The sequence below is a fragment of the Hyposmocoma kahamanoa genome, unplaced genomic scaffold (genome assembly GCF_003589595.1).
Source record: "Hyposmocoma kahamanoa isolate Upper Pololo Valley unplaced genomic scaffold, ASM358959v1 228, whole genome shotgun sequence".
Lineage (NCBI taxonomy): Eukaryota > Metazoa > Arthropoda > Insecta > Lepidoptera > Cosmopterigidae > Hyposmocoma > Hyposmocoma kahamanoa.
This window is the reverse complement of record NW_020653747.1, coordinates 742,524-753,965: the sequence shown is the minus strand read 5'-3', so window position 1 is coordinate 753,965 and position 11,442 is coordinate 742,524.

The window sequence follows — 11,442 nt, the reverse complement described above, 5'->3', positions numbered from 1 at the left end:
TTATTTGCAAACAATGTAGGTACAAAAATTACATAGGTAATAAGTACATACATAACCCTTTGGGGTGCAGCAATTAATTATTATTAAACGTAATATTAAAATTGTAAAAATAAAAATAATAGCAAAAAATAATAATAATAACATTTAGGAACTAATACACATAGGATCTTAAAATTATCACTAATAAACTTTAGATCATAGTATTACATAGACTTAAAATTACTTATCTGAAACTGGACTCTTTTAGCTTATAGGAGAGTTCATGAAGTCTCCCACATTGTAATAACATTTACTTAACAAGAGAGACCTCAACTTGGTTTTAAACACGTTGTCACTATCTACTTTCTTGAGGATGTCTGGTATTTTGTTATAAATTAGTATGCATCTATATAGCGGGCTATCTCTAAATATTTCCAATCTTGGAGTTGGTAATACGAGCTTTGCGTTTCGACGTGTGCTTTCTACCAAAACGTTCCAAATGTCTTACAAACATGGCAGTTTCCAAAATGTATATACACGGAAGAGTTATAATTTTTTCTTTTATAAAATGTGGCCTGCATGTATCTCTCGGGCGTATATTGTTTATGATGCGTAGGCATTCGTTTTGGATGATAAAAAAACCATTTGCGTCGGTACTATGGCCCCACATAATAACGCCGCAGCGTAGCCACGCATAGGCATATGCATAGTATGCAGAGAGTGCACATTCGCGTTTGGTGTTGGCTTTTAGTACGGTTACTGCGTAAATAAACTTGGACAATTTAGACTTGATCGTTTCAATATGGCTTTTCCAATTTAAATGTGAATCTAATGTCATTCCTAATAGTGTAAAATGTGTTGTCTCTTCTATATTGAGGCTATTTGCAATTTAATTTAAATCTAATGAGTGTTTTTGATGAGGTCGAAATTGAATTATTTTGGTTTTTTTGAAATTTATTTCTAGGTTTTGTTTCAGAAGCCAGTGTTTCACAATATTAAAAGAATTGTTAATTATAGTAATAGTATTGTAGTCTATGTTTTTACATTTAAATAATAATGATACATCATCGGCAAACATTACACATAATGTGTTTGAAACTTTAGGTAGATCATTGATGTAGACTAAAAACAAGACACACCCTATAACGCTACCTTGTGGGATAGAGCAGGTAGTAGTGACTACTTCTGACAGTATATTTCTCAGCTCGCCTGTGTTTTCATCAAGGTGGTCTACTTGGACGCATTGTTTGCGGTTTGATAGGTAAAATTTGATCCATTTCAGAGCGTCGCCTCTTATGCCTACTCCGTGCAGCTTGTTGAGTAGAATAGAATGTGAAACTCGGTCATATGCTTTAGACATGTCGAGAAGAATTCCGATTGTATAGTGTTTGTCATTGATGTAGGCCAGAATCTCTTGCACATATTTGAATACTGCCTCAGACGTAGATCGCTTTTTCCTAAACCCGTATTGATTGTCACTGAAAATATTATACTTTTCTAAGAAGTTGTACACTCGGATAGTCATGGTTTTTTCAAATAGTTTAGATAAAACAGGAAGAAGCGCTATGGGCCTGTATTGGCTAGGGTCATCAGTTTTGGTGCCTTTTTTAAGAATCAGTTTAAGTTTAGCTATTTTTAATTTGTCGGGAAAAGTGCCTTCAATAAAAGATTGATTTATCAGAAATGTTAAAGGCGGAGTCAATTTATTTATGCAAGCCTTTATTAGCACTGGTGAAATGTCATCAATACCACAACTGAGCACATTGGGCAAGTTTTGGATTAGGTTATGTATCTCTCTCTCCGTCACAGGTTGCAAATACATTGAGTTTACAGAAGGTGTTAGTACGGGACTGCCCTGGGACGATACTGTTCCAACTCCACTCGACTGTAGGGGCATAGTACCCACTGATGCAAAGTATGTGTTAAATGTGTTAGCCACATTTAAAGGACATTGAACATTATAGTTATTGTATTTTAATTTTATATTACAGTGATTTTTGCTTTGGCGTTTTGTTATTATTCTATTTGTTATCATCCACATGGTTTTAGTTTTATTTTTAGATTTGCTTTGGAGTACAATGTTTTTTGATAATTTTACACTTTCTTTAAGGATTTTAGAGAATTTCTTAAAGTGTTCTTTTATAATTTTGTTGTTAGTTTGATTAATTATTATTTTTAAAAGTCTTTTGTGTTTGCATGATATTTTAAGTCCATTTGTTAACCAAGTCTTTTTATTCTTCGTAGAAAGCATCGTGAGTTTTTGTGGAATATAAGCATTTAAAATTTCAATCAGTTTGTTCTCAAAAAGGTTATAATTTTTGTTAATATCATTTTCAGTTGATATTATATCGTACCAGTTTGTAAGACTTAGCTCTTGTTTAAAAGAAGAGAGGTTTTTTCGGTGAATTTCCTTTTGTAAGTGTAGGTTGGTTTGGTTTGAGTTTTGGGGGATAGTTTAAAACTGTAAATGACACACATATGATCGCTGATACCTAAATCATCAACGTCTAAATTAAAATGCCTATTATTAGTAAATACTAAGTCTATGCATGACGAAGTAGTACTTGTTTCTCTTGTGGGTTTGTTAACTATTTGTTGAAGATTGTACTCCAACATAATATTTACGAGTTCTCTGTAGTTATTACATTCTTTTGTGGCCCAGATATTGAAGTCGCCAGTAATGACAACATGTTTAGTATGACATTGAGATTTTATCTTAGTTAGAACATTAGTCATAAAATCAAAAAAAATATCTATGTTACGATCAGGTCTATAGATATTAATTAGTAATAAACTAGGCTTAATTTCAATGGCTCAACATTCCACAACACATTCCACCGAATAGTCCATTATATCTTGCCGAATGTCGTATTCATAATCTGTCCGCAGTAGGACGGCCGCACCGCCCCCCCTATGTTTACAGCTACAGAAAGACGCAGCCATGTTATAGCCATCAATTTTTATGTAGTCTTGTTGAGCTTAGGCATATAACTTGATGTTGTTGTTGTTGTTGCAGTAGGCTTTCTAATATATCGATCTTGTTATTAATACTTCGTACGTTTTGTAGTGCAATACTAAAGTTAGTTCCGAAAGGAAGTCGTGGTACTTTGTCGTTTTTTGTAATGAAATGCTATGTTGTTCTGTGTTGTTTCTATTTCTTCGGTGTTGTTATCGCGCTTTGATTGTATATCATATGGCTGTACCAATCTTCCATTTATTATCAAATTGTTATCACGAATTATTGCATGATGCCCATTTTTTCTTGCTTCATATAGATGTTCTTGTAGTTTCTTTCTTTTTGCTCGTCCTTCATCGTTTAGGTATTTAGTTACATATAATCCAGTGCCTCTAAAACAATATTCATTCTGTAGGATGTTCTTTGTTACCCTCTTACTAATAAGTTCAACAACTACTGGTCGACTACGGTTTCTTTGTTTTCCTATACGGGCGATGTCCTCAACAAAACCTGTTACATCTATACCAGTGATTTCATAAATTGCGTAGGTTATTCGATGTATCAAAAAGTCTTCGTTTTCTGGTTGTGATTCTTCAAGTCCATAAATGACAATTTTATTATTTTTTTCGCATGTCTCTTGTGGTTTTTTATGTGGGCTTGGGCGAGTAAAATCTTTTTCACAGGTGTTATAATTTGTATCATTACTCGGTGTTTGTTCTTTTTGTTGTTTTATATGTTCTAATTCTATTTGTAGGTTTTTGTTCTTGTCTTCTAATATTTTTAAATTTTCTCTTATTTTGTCAACTTCTGTAAGAATTTTACTTTGTTCTGTTGTTATGACATTTATTTGTAATAATTGAGATTTTAATTCCTTTTTAATCACATCTAAAGATATTTCCAGTGACGCTGATATTTTACTTAATATAGATTTTTCCATGTTTTCTTTTTGTCAAGTAATTCGCAGATCTGTTGTAGAGTTGGCAGACTATCCGGGATATTTATGTTTGCTGGAGAGTTGTTTCCCTTGGTATTAGGTTGTGCCGTGATATTGTTGTCTTGTTGAGTTTCGCCGTCTAGATTTAAAGTATTTAAAGATATTCGATTTGATGGTATAGAAGAGATATTTCGCATTGGAGTGTCATTAGGGCAGCTATCATTTTGTAATGTATTACTTATGATGCTGGTATCGTCTGAGTTTTGTGAATCGTTGAAGGTAGAACTGTAATGATGTTTTTTCCTAATGGTAATGTTGGTTTTATCTATGGGAGTCTGGTTGTTATTTTCAATCTTGCGTGGTCGGATAGGGGTGTTAGAATTATCTTTTTTGGCATCTTGCATCGACATGTTTGGCATATCCAAGAATGTTTATGCTCTGGGGTCATGGTGTTATAAAACCGCTGGACAGAGACGTTTGCACATTCCAGATCATAGTTGTTTTTGCACGAAGTGCAGGTTAGAAAGCATCTGTCAGGTATTTTAACCAGACATCCAGAGCAAGCAAGTATTCGCACATATACGGCACGTCATTGTTAGGTTTTTCGTTTTTCATAGGCTCTACTGTGACCATATTTAGTAGCAGTAGAGCTGGTTGTGAAAGAGTGCGCCAAGAGACGTGCTGCAACCTTACCGATTCCTGCCGCCAAGCAATAATGTCAGCCTTACTGCGTTCCGGTTTTGAAGGGTAAGCGTGCTGGTGAAATTACAGGCACATGCGACTTGTCAACTTGTCTCAGGTTGACGGGCGCAGTGGTAGTGCCCCTCATATCTGCGATTTAAAGATTTGAGTGGGACTGCAACTATTGTGGACAGCTTAGCTTACCATCAGGTGTAGGACTTATTCGTCCCGCCACTTATATTATAAAAAGAAATATATCATAAATAATTAACAAAACAGCTGACACTTTAGTCAAGCAAAAGAATTCTTCGCTACGCCAATTATACGCCGGTCAAATTCATCGGCGTAATGTTGTAATTGTAATAGGGATTACAAGGTATACCTACCCTATTACAAACGAATTGAGGACGCGTTATAAAGGCATTGGTAAAAAAATATAGACATCTTATTAAATTTTAGATTTATTTAAAATGACATACAGATATACAAAGGGATCAAAACCTCACATGATTAATGATACACATTTATTCTTATGTTGCAGAAACTGACCAGCTTGTCCGACTAAGGTTGACCAGAAAGGAAGTATAATATATATTATTTATGGTAATTAAGCAGAAAAACATACTTCGTGATGGATAAATTTTAGGCTCGGCGCTCATTGGCTGAACAGCACAGCAAGGTAACTTTCGAAAGATACCATCGCGGCACTGCTGATGTGGAAAGCAAAACAGCCAGGCTCAGGTGGGATTGGGCGGGACACGTTAGCCGGATGCAACCTGTAAAGTGAGCGAACGTCGTCACTCCTTGGGAGCCCGAGGATGGAGACACTGCGTGGATGGCCGAGAAGGCGTTGGCGGTTTGAGAGAGAATGGTGGAGATCGCCAAAGACAAGGAGGATTTTGCAGGAGACCTTTGCCTAGCAGTAGGACATAATAGGTTAATAAAAAAAGTATTTAAAAGAATAAAGCATATTCCAAGAACATTTTGGGTGAATAACCTTCCGACGCCTTCCGAATAAGCCTGCCGACGTATTTCGAAAGCTGCAGGCTCTATCTCTAGCAGCGGTAGAGCTCTGCTTTTGTAGCAACAAACATTATAATTGAAATTTCAACTACAATGTCATAACAGTACGATATACCTATTACAATTCGTCGCCTGAAAATTCCCTGCCGTGCAGTGCTATCAGTGGGTGCAGGGCCCTACAACCAAAATGTTACTATTGAGTTTTTAGAACGAGTAGCCATAATACTTATAAAATCAATTTAGAATGATGAATTCACACTCTTGTTGTAATAAGGCCACATCTGCAAAACAATTTAATGAAATTAGTCAATAACTTTGGGATAGTTATAATAAAATTCCTCATATTCTTTTGAGATTATCAATTCGACTGCTTTTTTTTACGTATATTACGTGGCACTTGTGAACAGGGGATTCATCTTCTAATTTCACACATTTAAAGATGGTATATTTTCTTCAATTTGAATGGGGCCACTACCGAGGTACCCCCTTTCCAACAAAAAAGGAATCATCGAAATAGGTTCACAAATGTTGGAACAATCGCGTGACTTACACGCAAAAAAAGTCCAATTGAGAACCTAGTCATGAGCTTTGAGAACCTACTCATGCAGGTGGCTTTACTGTACTAATAGTATGAATTGTAAGATCGTTACGAAGCAAGTGAAATCAGGTGCCAGGAAGCGGGGAATTTCATTGGAAGGACCCTAACATTTAAAAACTGTGTGGAGTCAAGAATGTGACGCGGAGAACCCTGAAGAAGAAAAGCGTACATTTCTCATGACTCGGTTTGGATAGTGGGGAAACTAAATTTGAAAGTTTTCTAAATTAGTCTATCGGCAATCGAATCCCATACCTCTCACTTAACGATTATAAATGCGAGGTTCCGATATCGACTCCCGGTGTTCTGGGATACTCGTAGTACCGTGAATTACCAAAATTGAGACTGAAAATATATTTGCCTGCGACATTTACTTGTTGGTCAGTTTCACTGCAACACCGATTACACGATACGAAACGCGGCGTAACGTCGCGGAAATCTGATAATTTGTGAAAAATCTAGGTTAGGAACTAGTAGGTACTCTTCTATTCTTAATGTGGTCGTCATCCGGGAGTCTTCTTTTTTTCTTGATATTAATATCTATCGTGTATCTTGATTTTATTGCGATATTTATATCGAATTAGGGGGTCTTCTTCTCTTTCTAGGTCCGAAACCATTACTGTGAAATAAGTAATACTCGACCAAAAAGACAATGTCAAATATGACAGGTTCATTCGCATTTATTTTGGTCGAGGATGACTTATTTGATAGTCATTATTTCGGACGAAAGTCGAACAGAGAACGAGTTACAAGGCCAGTTACAAGAAATCAATGGATATTGTAATTTTTTTTCAGATATAAATCATGTGTACCTATTTGCGTTTTTAAACATACCAACGTTTCGGCCAACCGTGACCATGGGATCTGTAAAGAGCCCGAAATAAGTATCCACGATTTAGCCCCGAAATAATTTTGCTTCTGTTATATAAAGGTGTGTCTACGCTTACGAGCCGAGCACGAATTCGTGTAGTGTGGACTGACTTACGAACCTCGAACGAGCGCGCGCCGAGCGTTCGGCTTGTGTCCGACTGTGCTCCGCCAATTGTCGGTTATTCGACAAACACAAAGGCATCATCGCACTCGCAGTGCGGTCGTGGTCGTGTTTAGTAACAAACGCTTCGCTCGAGCCAAGCATCATGGAATCGTGGTCAGAAGACATTTGTTTGCAACTAATGAATTGTATCAAAATAATCCCATCGTTCTAATAAAAATAGCTGCAGCAGCAGTCGTAATAGCTAAATCGTCCATGTTTGCCACGAGTCGCACTGCGGAAAGCTAGGTTCGAGGACAGTGATCGTTGGAGGCTCATTGTACGTCCACACTTGACGCCGCGAATGACGAGCAAAGCGGCTCCGCTCGTGCTCGGCTCGTCTAGCGTAGACACACCTTAAGAATCACGAAAACCTAGGAACTTCACAAGAAATCAGATGTTACAATGTATCCGCGACAATACAGGTGTACACAGAACACAGCTATAACTTTAGAGTATTAAAGGTTAAAAAACTTTTGTTATAATTTGTTATGGTCGCGTAATTTTTAATGCAATTGGTCAATTAAATAACTACACATTTAAAAAAACTGACATAGAAAACACTTAGGAAATGAAACAATTTTTTCGGATCTAAAATAGAGTATATTTGTTGTTTCAAACAAACCAACGTTTCGGGCCCTTTATCTTGTTCTCCATCGGACATCAATCCGAATCAATTATTGTCAAATAAGTAATACCCGACCAATTTGAAAGTGTCAATTATGAAGCTGCATTCGCATTATGCGTCTATTAATTTGGTCGAATGTTACTTATTTGACAGTAATTGTTTCGGAATGAGAGCACTGAGCCAGGTCCATGCATTAATATTAGACATAACTGGCTGACGACTTTACCATCTTAGTCAGCCGTGACCAAGGGACCTGTGAAGGGCCCAAAATGTTGATTTATTTAAAAAAACCAAATGTATACGCGATTCGATCCGAAAAACTAATTTCGTAACATTCGCGAAAACCTAAATACTCGATGTACAAAACACTAAGTTGGCTAAGCGATCTTCCACGTGTTACAAAAGGTCAATTTGCATTGAACGCAACAGAATCATTGTAACGAAATTGTTCTCCGTTCAATTTATTAATAACTAGGTAGTGTTCAGCCAGAGTGTACTTCGGGGTACTCGATTACCTGACGTTAAGAGATGATGTGACCGAAGATGGTGGGCGTTTGTCTAAAACAAAAAAACACTCTAGCATTGAATCAGTTACACAATACGCTGTAATGCTGTCAAATAAGTAACACAAAATAACCACTGTTACGGTGGAAAATGAGAGGCTGGAGAGAATCGATCAATACGTCTATCTCGGACATGTTATATCCTTTGCCAAAGAGCATCAACCTAAGGAGATCTCAAAAATAATCTTGCTGGGATTGTTTTGTTTGTTAGATGACATACTTAAATCAAATAAGGTTCCACAATGTCTGTAGACCCGCTTGTTTAATCAGTGTGCTCTGCCCACCATGACGTATAATGCCGAGACATGGACGCTCACGCAGGAGACTATAAAGGTTGAAAGTTGCACAGAGGGCCATGAAGCGCGCCATGCTCGGCATCAGCCTTGTAGACCGAGTACTGAACGTTGAGATTCGACGACGTATGAAAGTCCAGGATGCCGGAACTCGGATCATGGAACTCAAATGGGGCTGGGCGGGATACCTAGCAAGGCAAGGTGATGACAGGTGGAGCAAGACATCGACTGATAGGCGGCCGAGGATGGGCAAAAGAAGCGTCGCGCGCATTGGGTGGATCGACGACATAGTACGCGTCGCGGTGCGTCAGAAGATGCGGCTAGTACGGGACCGTGGTGGATGGCACAAACTTCGGAAAGGACCCAGCAGTAGGTGAAATCAGGCTGTGGATGATGATGATGATGAAGTAACACCCGACCAAATTAAAAGACAATAACAAGTATGAAGCATTTTAATATCGTCGAATGTTACTTACTTGACAGTAATTGTTTCCGACGGAGAGCAAGAGTACAGGGCCCGGTTCGGCCAAAAAGTCCATGCGATATCAAAGTATAAATTGAAAGCACTTCAAAAAAAAAAATTTAAATTTGAATCAACTATGTACGGGCCGATGTTGATCCGCTCAAAGCGTTGTTAAATGGTCTCTTCATTAGCAAGGTCGTGTTAATTCGTGTTAATTTTGAACCAGTCCAGAATGTTGTAAACATCAATACAAGTGAAAATCCAAAGGGGCTATGTCAGGCGAATACGGTGGATGAGGTAACACGTGCCATCATAACTGTGTATGGTTTTGGCGTTATCATGATGAAATACAACACCATTTTCATAAATTATAAACTTAAAAACTTTCCCGCCTATTCTTAAAATGCGCGTTGAAAAATTTAAAATGATCATAGACAATAAAACATTTTAAAATATTTTTTTTGTTTAAAGTCAGCTAATGGAGTAACTTAAAACCGCACATTTTTATCATAACATTCAAATACAGTAAGGATCAGTCTCTTCATACACGATCGTCTCTCAAAGTATTTTTGATTTGGTTTATTCGAGACATCACACACACGCATAAGCAAGAAGCTTATAAATCACTCACCTTCTCTAAGTCAACTTACTACAAGCGAAAAGAGCCAATTCATATTAGTCATAATAAATTAAATAAAAAAAGTCCATTTGTTTTGGGATCGCGGCGTAAATTTGGCGCGAAACAGCAGCTGTCACCGAGCTAGCAAAATATTCTCGGACAGCGTCGAAATAAAAGAAATTACCGCCCTAGGGTCGTACGAAATACGACCTAGTTTTGTACTTACAAGTGTTCTCACCTCTCAAATGGCCCGCAAGTTAAATTTCGAATTTAAAGTTGACTGGGGTCATGGACTCAGGTTCAAGAACCACGAGCCATACCGAGCAGTGCTGCTTTATTATTATTATTATTAAAATGTATAGAAAATTGTGTATTTTTTTAATATCTTTTTTTTTCGACTAAGGTGTCATGGACATTTCAATTATGCGAAAAAATAACGCCTTTTTTTACAAAACACTATGTATGTAGGTTATTATATTGTTTTTAATTTACCAATTGCATCATTATAAAAATCCATGCATCCAAGATCTCTACAACATCTATAAATTTCATAAATATAATATTATGAATTAAATACATTTAATATTAATTATAAACTAGAATTATAATTAAGATTTGGTGTTCTTGTTTTCATTTATACTTAAAATTTACATATAACCTTAGATTTATATATTTTATAAGATATTAATATACAGGGTGCTTACGAAATAAGGCTTCGATTTTAAATAATTATGCTACAATACACGGCTGCCACTGGTGGTGTTCTATATGTGTAAAAAAATTTTGTTTATCCAAAAACTTTTCAAAATTTACTTTGATCTAGGTGTTCCAGGTGTAATACCCTGGAGTAATCGAGTTGCTATGATGAGCGTAATATAGGGAATTTCGAGGTGAGGGGCTCAGGTTTAAGAACCGGCGGACAATAAATCTTTTAATAAAAATGTATTGAATATTATTCTTACTTCTCCCTCACAAAACATGTTCCGGATTGAATGGTAGGAAGAGCCAGTGCAATCGCAGATACAGGGTGGAGAGCACGTCAATCTTGACACTTAAGACTTAAATCCAACTCTATGCCGCTTACGAAAAGAACGATCCAAAGTACAAAGTATCAAGCTTGATGTTCTCTTGACTGTACAAGAGTTATATGACCCTTACGTCTTATAAGCGGTAACGCATTTGCTGCATTAAGAACACTTCATTAAAATCGCGTAGGCAACGTTACTAATAAATATTAGATGTATCGTCTGGCTCTTTACCGATGAGAGTAATTTAAAAAAGCATTAAAGATAATGCCTGTAGAAAAAACACTGTAAAGGTGGGACTTTACAATAACACGCACCGGCTTTTTTTTTATTACGTTATTTTTGATGTCAAATTCATAAACAGCCTGTATAACTTTTAAAGTTTAAAAAAGTTAATATTTACAATTTCTTCATTAGTGGTGGCAAAGGAACTAAATAGGTTAAATTCTTATTTAATAAATTCTTTGTAGTAATATTATATGAAACAATGATAAGGGTCAACCAAAACCAAAATTACATTAAATGTTAGTTCCATAAAAGTCCGCATTATGGCGGCGCGCGACGCTACCAAATTAGGTCATTACAAAATTCGAGATATTTCTAAATCATCATGTTGAAATAAAACAAAAAAGGAAATATTGTATTGGTAAATT